Source organism: Oncorhynchus mykiss, chromosome 20 (assembly GCF_057628025.1).
Source record: "Oncorhynchus mykiss isolate SJ-2025 chromosome 20, ASM5762802v1, whole genome shotgun sequence".
NCBI lineage: Eukaryota > Metazoa > Chordata > Actinopteri > Salmoniformes > Salmonidae > Oncorhynchus > Oncorhynchus mykiss.
In genome coordinates, this window is record NC_143041.1 from 25,304,678 (window position 1) to 25,312,263 (window position 7,586).

Below are 7,586 nucleotides of genomic sequence, written 5' to 3' on the forward strand. Positions count from 1 at the left end.
GGATTTCAATTCGGACCTGGCTCCACAAGGGTGCTTAACCCTCTCAGTTCAAACTTGAGCTCCCTCAGTTTTACTTCTCTGTCCCCATGTTAAAATTTCTCTACTGTGCTGTGCCAGCACTATGGACAGGGAACGCCACGGTGTGTGTAGGGGGGCTATGGTAAGCCACAGGGCATTTCGGTATGACTCCTTTGGGTTTCCATAAAAAGTGGGGGGAAAACGGTTCTAATCTCTGTGGTAAGCTAAGTGAATAATGTGATTTGATTTTGATTTATAAGGGGCAGGCCTGCGGGGTCAAGTTTACTGTTTCACTTAACTCTGCCTCACGCCATACCACTACCGAGTTTAGTTAGCTTCTTAGCTAGCTGTAAAAAGTGTTAACTTTAGCGCATTTAGCGAGCTCAAACCAGTTAATCTGCCACAATGGATATCAGAAATTGGATTCGCCAAAGTACCCAAACAAAGGAGAATGAGAGAATGGGAGCAATAAGAAGAAAGCAGCAGCATCAAACCATCAAGGCCGCAGCCAAGCCCAGCAGCGATGATGCTGCCGAGCTCTAGCTAGCTCCGTGTGCAGAGCCTACCCACCCTTCCACAAGCGCTGCCAGGATAATGGCTCCACAGCTGCCCCCACCTCTGACTGTTCCTGATGACATTGGAGCAGAGTTGCCATTCTAGATTAGCCTAGAAGCCTACCCGAGTCGCAGGTTTTCTGTCCAAGAACATTCATTTAATAGCAACTGGTTCAGAGGAAAAGAGTAACTGGAATACTCAGTTACTGCAGATGCTGCATTTTGTTTCCCATGTCAAAAGTTCTGTGTTGGGTCGAATGCTAACGCAGACAAGGACTTTACCCAAGCTAGGTGTTCTAACTGGAAGAATGCTATTGATGGTACCAAATGATTTGCTAGGCACGCATGAAACAAAGAGCATTTGAGACTGTTCTTGGATGATGTCATTGGTGAAATGTCAGTCAACTGGTGGAGGCCCTGTGTGCCGTTGACCCAGAGTGCCATGACTTTCTAGATGTGAAAAAGATGAAACAACTGCTGGATGTAAGCTAAACAGATTTAATGGAGGCTGAGTTGCGCTTGCCAATGTCGCTTGCCAGTTTTTCCAGACTGAAATCGCCTGCTCTGGCTCCATTGAAGAAAAATTGATAACCTGCAAAGATTCTCTGGGACTCCACAAGTTGCAGCCTCCTTGATGCTCTGTGGAACTTCCTGAGTAATCGATCATTCCATTCTCCCCGAAATCTTCTTGTAAGATCCCCCATCACAGCTGTGCATTTGTATTGTTTTTTTTGCTTTATGTGCTATTGCTCTGTCTGTGTGTTACGTTTTGCTTGTCCTATGTTGCTCTACTCTGTAAATTGGTATAGACTCAGTTTGATCCCCTCTGTCAAAGATGCTTGGATGTCCTTTTTTGATATTTTTAGTGGTATTGTTAACAAACCCGCCCCGTAAAGAAATGAGAATTAAAAACAGGTTCAGGCCCTGTTTCGACTGTGATCTTGCAGAGTTACTCCACCTCAAGAATTGTACTTGGCGAAAGGCTCGGCACACACATACTCAATATGACTGGTTTCTCGTTCAGGCAAATGAAAATTAAGTGCACTCAGGCTATCCGGAAGGCCAAAGTTAGTTACTTTAAGGAGCAGTTCTCTTTCTGTGGGTCTAACCCCAAGAAGTTCTGGAAAATGGTTAAAGACCTGAAGAATAAACCCTCTTCCTCACATCTGCCCATGTCCCTTAATGTTGATGATGTGGTTGTTACTGACATGAAGCACATGGCTGAGCTCTTTAATCACCACTTCTTTAAGTCAGGAGTCCTATTTGACTCAGCCATGCATCCTTGCCCGTCCAACATTTCCTCATCTCCCACCCCTTATAATGCGACTAGCCCATCGCAAGTCCTACTGATTGAAGCTTATTTATAAAACCCTCTTAGGCCTCACTCCCCCCTATCTGAGATATCTACAGCAGCCCTCATCCTCCACAGACAAGACACGTTCTGCCAGTCACATTCTGTTAAAGGTCCCCAAAGCACACACATCCCTGGGTCGCTCGTCTTTTCAGTTCGCTGCAGCTAGCGACTGGAACGAGCTGCAACAAACACTCAAACTGGACCGTTTTATCTCAACCTCTTCATTCAAAGACTAAATCATGGACACTCTTACTGACATTTGTGGCTGTTTTGCATGATGTATTGTTTCCTATACATTCTTGCCCATTGTGCTGTTGTCTGTTCCCAATAATGTTTGTACCATGTTTTATGCTGTTGCCATCATACTGTGTTGTCATGTGTTGCTGCCTTGCTATGTTGTTGTGTTGTATCTCTTGTCGAGATGTGTGTTTTCCCCTATATTTATATTTTATAAAAATAAAAAGTATATATTATCCAAGCCCCCGTTCCCGCAGGAGGCATTTTGCCTTTTGGTAGGCCGTATTGTAAATAACAATTTGTTCTTAACTGACTTGTCTATTTAAATAAAAATGTGTTCACTGATCATTGTTTGTCTGTATTGTTATTGTAACTGTTTTTAATAATCTGCCTAGGGACTGCGGTTGAAAATTAGCCGACTGGCTAAAACCAGCACTTTTACTGAAACGTGTAAAAATACAAATAAACTCAAACGGATTAGTTGAGCTTTCCTTGGCTTCTTCTGTGACTGAACAAAGTGGAAAATTAGTTCTTGCATGTAGTTGTGGAAGCCACAAAAGTCAGTCCAAGTTTCAATGCAGTAAGCATGACTTGTTTGAAAAGGTAAGATTGAAACAGTGTAGTTGGTTGTTTTTTAAAATCAAAATCTTGCTTTAGGGTGTAGGGCACTGTCCATGGTGCTGATAGCGCGCAGTAGAGATTTTGTGCCATTGAACCTGTAACTTCTTGGTCAAAAGCATTTGAACTTGTATGTTTATTGGGGTGTAGTGGGATATAAGCAGAATTCAATATAATTCCAATAAAGGAACCCAAATGATGCCCCTGTTTCATCATAGAAAAAGATACATTCTAAATGGAACTGTACGTATTGGAAACGTGTTTATGGTAGGCTAGCACTGCTAAATTAATAAAGTGGGTCAAATTTGATTGACAGAAGTGTATTGTACCATATCACAATGTGTTGCTGAACTCATTATCAAGTGGCATGATTTTGCTTGTTTGAAGTGGGCCTGTCCAGGCCTATTTATTTGTTAAGACAGCTGTGTATGGCTGCATCTCACTGTAGTAGGTTGTAACCTATGTTTTGGTTATTTGGATCTCCATTCGCCTTTTGTTGACTGCATGTGTTTCCTGTTAAAGTAACTAGCCTAAATATAGATTGTGTCATGCCTTAATCAATCTGATATTTTGTTTACTAGGCCTACTACTTGGTACCACTGTTTTCTGTTCTCATTCATTTGTTCACATTCGCAGTTGTCTGTATTTTAAGCCAAACTGCTATTCAGAATTTTGGGTTGCATGCTTGAAAAACTAGGCTACTCGTTTTAGCATTTAGTTTGCATTATTTTGGTAAGACACCTGTGTGTACGACTGCATTCACATAGACTGTTTGTAATATCTATCTTGAGGCCTATATTAGTTACCAAAATGGCCTAGCTGTAGTGCGATGTCCATTGTGTTGATACAGTGTAGCAGAGATAGGCTACAGATTTCAAAAGCACTCAATAATATCAGTGTCTCTGAATTGGAACTTTATGTTTATTGTGCTATAGCGTGATAATATAAGCAGAATTCAATATAATTCCAATGCAAGAACCCCCAAAATGTAGCCCCCCTCACTGATTTCAACTGCCCCTTTAGTCACTTTATCCTTAAAAAATATTATTTTCTTGTGCTTCTAAATTTCATGTTTGTATTCCTAACTTTTTTATATTTGGAGCGCCAGTGCTACCAATTAAACATTTAAATTTAGAGCCCTGTGTAACGACTCTCGTGGGTTGAAGAAGGAGACCAAGGTGCAGCGTGGTAGGCGCTCATGATTTTAAATCAACTGAACACCGCAACAAAATAACAAAGTAGAAAAAACTAAAGCACACAGTTCTATCAGGCAACAAAACAGCTAAACAGAAAATAACTCCCCACAAAACCCAAACGGAAAATCACAACTTATATATGATCCCCGATCAGAGACAACTGCTTCTGATTGGGAACTACACATAGCAAAAACAACAAAGAGTTAGAAAACATAGAAACAGAAAACCTAGAATGCCCACCCTAATCACACCCATTCAACTTCCGGCGCCGACAGAGATGGCCGCCTTGCTTCGCGTTCCTAGGAAACTATGCAGTGTTTTGTTTTTTTACGTGTTATTTCTTACATTAGTACCCCAGGTCATCTTAGGTTTCATTACATACAGTCGAGAAGAACTACTGAATATAAGATCAGCGTCAACTCACCATCAGTACGACCAAGAATATGTTTTTCGCGACGCGGATCCTGTGTTCTGCCTTTCACCCAGAACAACGGAGTGGATCCCATGCAGCGACCCAAAAAAACGACTCAGAAAAAGAGGGAAACGAGGCGGTCTTCTGGTCAGACTCCGGAGACGGGCACATCGTGCACCACTCCCTAGCATCCTTCTCGCCAATGTCCAGTCTCTTGACAACAAGGTTGATGAAATCCGAGCAAGGGTAGCATTCCAGAGGGACATCAGAGACTGTAACGTTCTTTGCTTCACGGAAACATGGCTCACTGGAGAGACGCTATCGGGGGCGGTGCAGCCAGCGGGTTTCTCCACGCATCGCGCCGACAGAAACAAACATCTTTCTGGTAAGAAGAGGGGCGGGGGCGTATGCCTTATGACTAACGAGACATGGTGTGATGAAAGAAACATACAGGAACTCAAATCCTTCTGTTCACCTGATTTAGAATTCCTCACAATCAAATGTAGACCGCATTATCTACCAAGAGAATTCTCTTCGATTATAATCACAGCCGTATATAACCCCCCCCAAGCAGACACATCGATGGCTCTGAACAAACTTTATTTGACTCTTTGCAAACTGGAATCCATTTATCCGGAGGCTGCATTCATTGTTGCTGGGGATTTTAACAAGGCTAATCTGAAAACAAGACTCCCAAAAATGTATCAGCATATCGATTGCGCAACCAGGGGTGGAAAAACCTTGGATCATTGTTACTCTAATTTCCGCGACGCATATAAGGCCCTGCCCCGCCCCCCTTTCGGAAAAGCTGACCACGACTCCATTTTGTTGATCCCTGCCTACAGACAGAAACTAAAACAAGAGGCTCCCACGCTGAGGTCTGTCCAACGCTGGTCCGACCAAGCTGACTCCACACTCCAAGACTGCTTCCATCACGTGGACTGGGACATGTTTCGTATTGCGTCAGATAACAATATTGACGAATACGCTGATTCGGTGTGCGAGTTCATTAGAACGTGCGTTGAAGATGTCGTTCCCATAGCAACGATTAAAACATTCCCTAACCAGAAACCGTGGATTGATGGCAGCATTCGCGTGAAACTGAAAGCGTGAACCACTGCTTTTAATCAGGGCAAGGTGACTGGTAACATGACCGAATACAAACAGTGCAGCTATTCCCTCCGCAAGGCTATCAAACAAGCTAAGCGCAGTACAGAGACAAAGTAGAATCTCAATTCAACGGCTCAGACACAAGAGGCATGTGGCAGGGTCTACAGTCAATCACGGACTACAAGAAGAAATCCAGCCCAGTCACGGACCAGGATGTCCTGCTCCCAGGCAGACTAAATAACTTTTTTGCCCGCTTTGAGGACAATACAGTGCCACTGACACGGCCTGCAACGAAAACATGCGGACTCTCCTTCACTGCAGCCGAGGTGAGTAAGACATTTAAACGTGTTAACCCTCGCAAGGTTGCAGGCCCAGACGGCATCCCCAGCCGCGCCCTCAGAGCATGCGCAGACCAGCTGGCCGGTGTGTTTACGGACATATTCAATCAATCCCTATACCAGTCTGCTGTTCCCACATGCTTCAAGAGGGCCACCATTGTTCCTGTTCCCAAGAAAGCTAAGGTAACTGAGCTAAACGACTAACGCCCCGTAGCACTCACTTCCGTCATCATGAAGTGCTTTGAGAGACTAGTCAAGGACCATATCACCTCCACCCTACCCGACACCCTAGACCCACTCCAATTTGCTTACTGCCCAAATAGGTCCACAGACGATGCAATCTCAACCACACTGCACACTGCCCTAACCCATCTGGACAAGAGGAATACCTATGTGAGAATGCTGTTCATCGACTACAGCTCGGCATTCAACACCATAGTACCCTCCAAGCTCGTCATCAAGCTCGAGACCCTGGGTCTCGACCCCGCCCTGTGCAACTGGGTACTGGACTTCCTGACGGGCCGCCCCCAGGTGGTGAGGGTAGGCAACAACATCTCCACCCCGCTGATCCTCAACACTGGGGCCCCACAAGGGTGCGTTCTGAGCCCTCTCCTGTACTCCCTGTTCACCCACGACTGCGTGGCCACGCACGCCTCCAACTCAATCATCAAGTTTGCGGACGACACAACAGTGGTAGGCTTGATTACCAACAACGACGAGACGGCCTACAGGGAGGAGGTGAGGGCCCTCGGAGTGTGGTGTCAGGAAAATAACCTCACACTCAACGTCAACAAAACTAAGGAGATGATTGTGGACTTCAGGAGACAGCAGAGGGAACACCCCCCTATCCACATCGATGGAACAGTAGTGGAGAGGGTAGCAAGTTTTAAGTTCCTCGGCATACACATCACAGACAAACTGAATTGGTCCACTCACACAGACAGCATCGTGAAGAAGGCGCAGCAGCGCCTCTTCAACCTCAGGAGGCTGAAGAAATTCGGTTTGTCACCAAAAGCACTCACAAACTTCTACAGATGCACAATCGAGAGCATCCTGGCGGGCTGTTTCATCGCCTGGTACGGCAACTGCTCCGCCCACAACCGTAAGGCTCTCCAGAGGGTAGTGAGGTCTGCACAACGCATCACCGGGGGCAAACTACCTGCCCTCCAGGACACCTACACCACCCGATGTTACAGGAAGGCCATAATGATCATCAAGGACATCAACCACCCGAGCCACTGCCTGTTCACCCCGCTATCATCCAGAAGGCGAGGTCAGTACATGTGCATCAAAGCTGGGACCGAGAGACTGAAAAACAGCTTCTATCTCAAGGCCATCAGACTGTTAAACAGCCACCACTAACATTGAGTGGCTGCTGCCAACACACTGACACTGACTCAACTCCAGCCACTTTAATAATGGGAATTGATGGGAAATGATGTAAATATATCACTAGCCACTTTAAACAATGCTACCTTATATAATGTTACTTACCCTACATTATTCATCTCATATGCATACGTATATACTGTACTCTATATCATCGACTGCATCCTTATGTAATACATGTATCACTAGCCACTTTAACTATGCCACTTTGTTTACATACTCACCTCATGTACATACTGTACTCGATACCATCTACTGTATCCTGCCTATGCTGCTCTGTACCATCACTCATTCACATATCCTTATGTACATATTCTTTATCCCCTTACACTGTGTATAAGACAGTAGTTTTGGAATTGT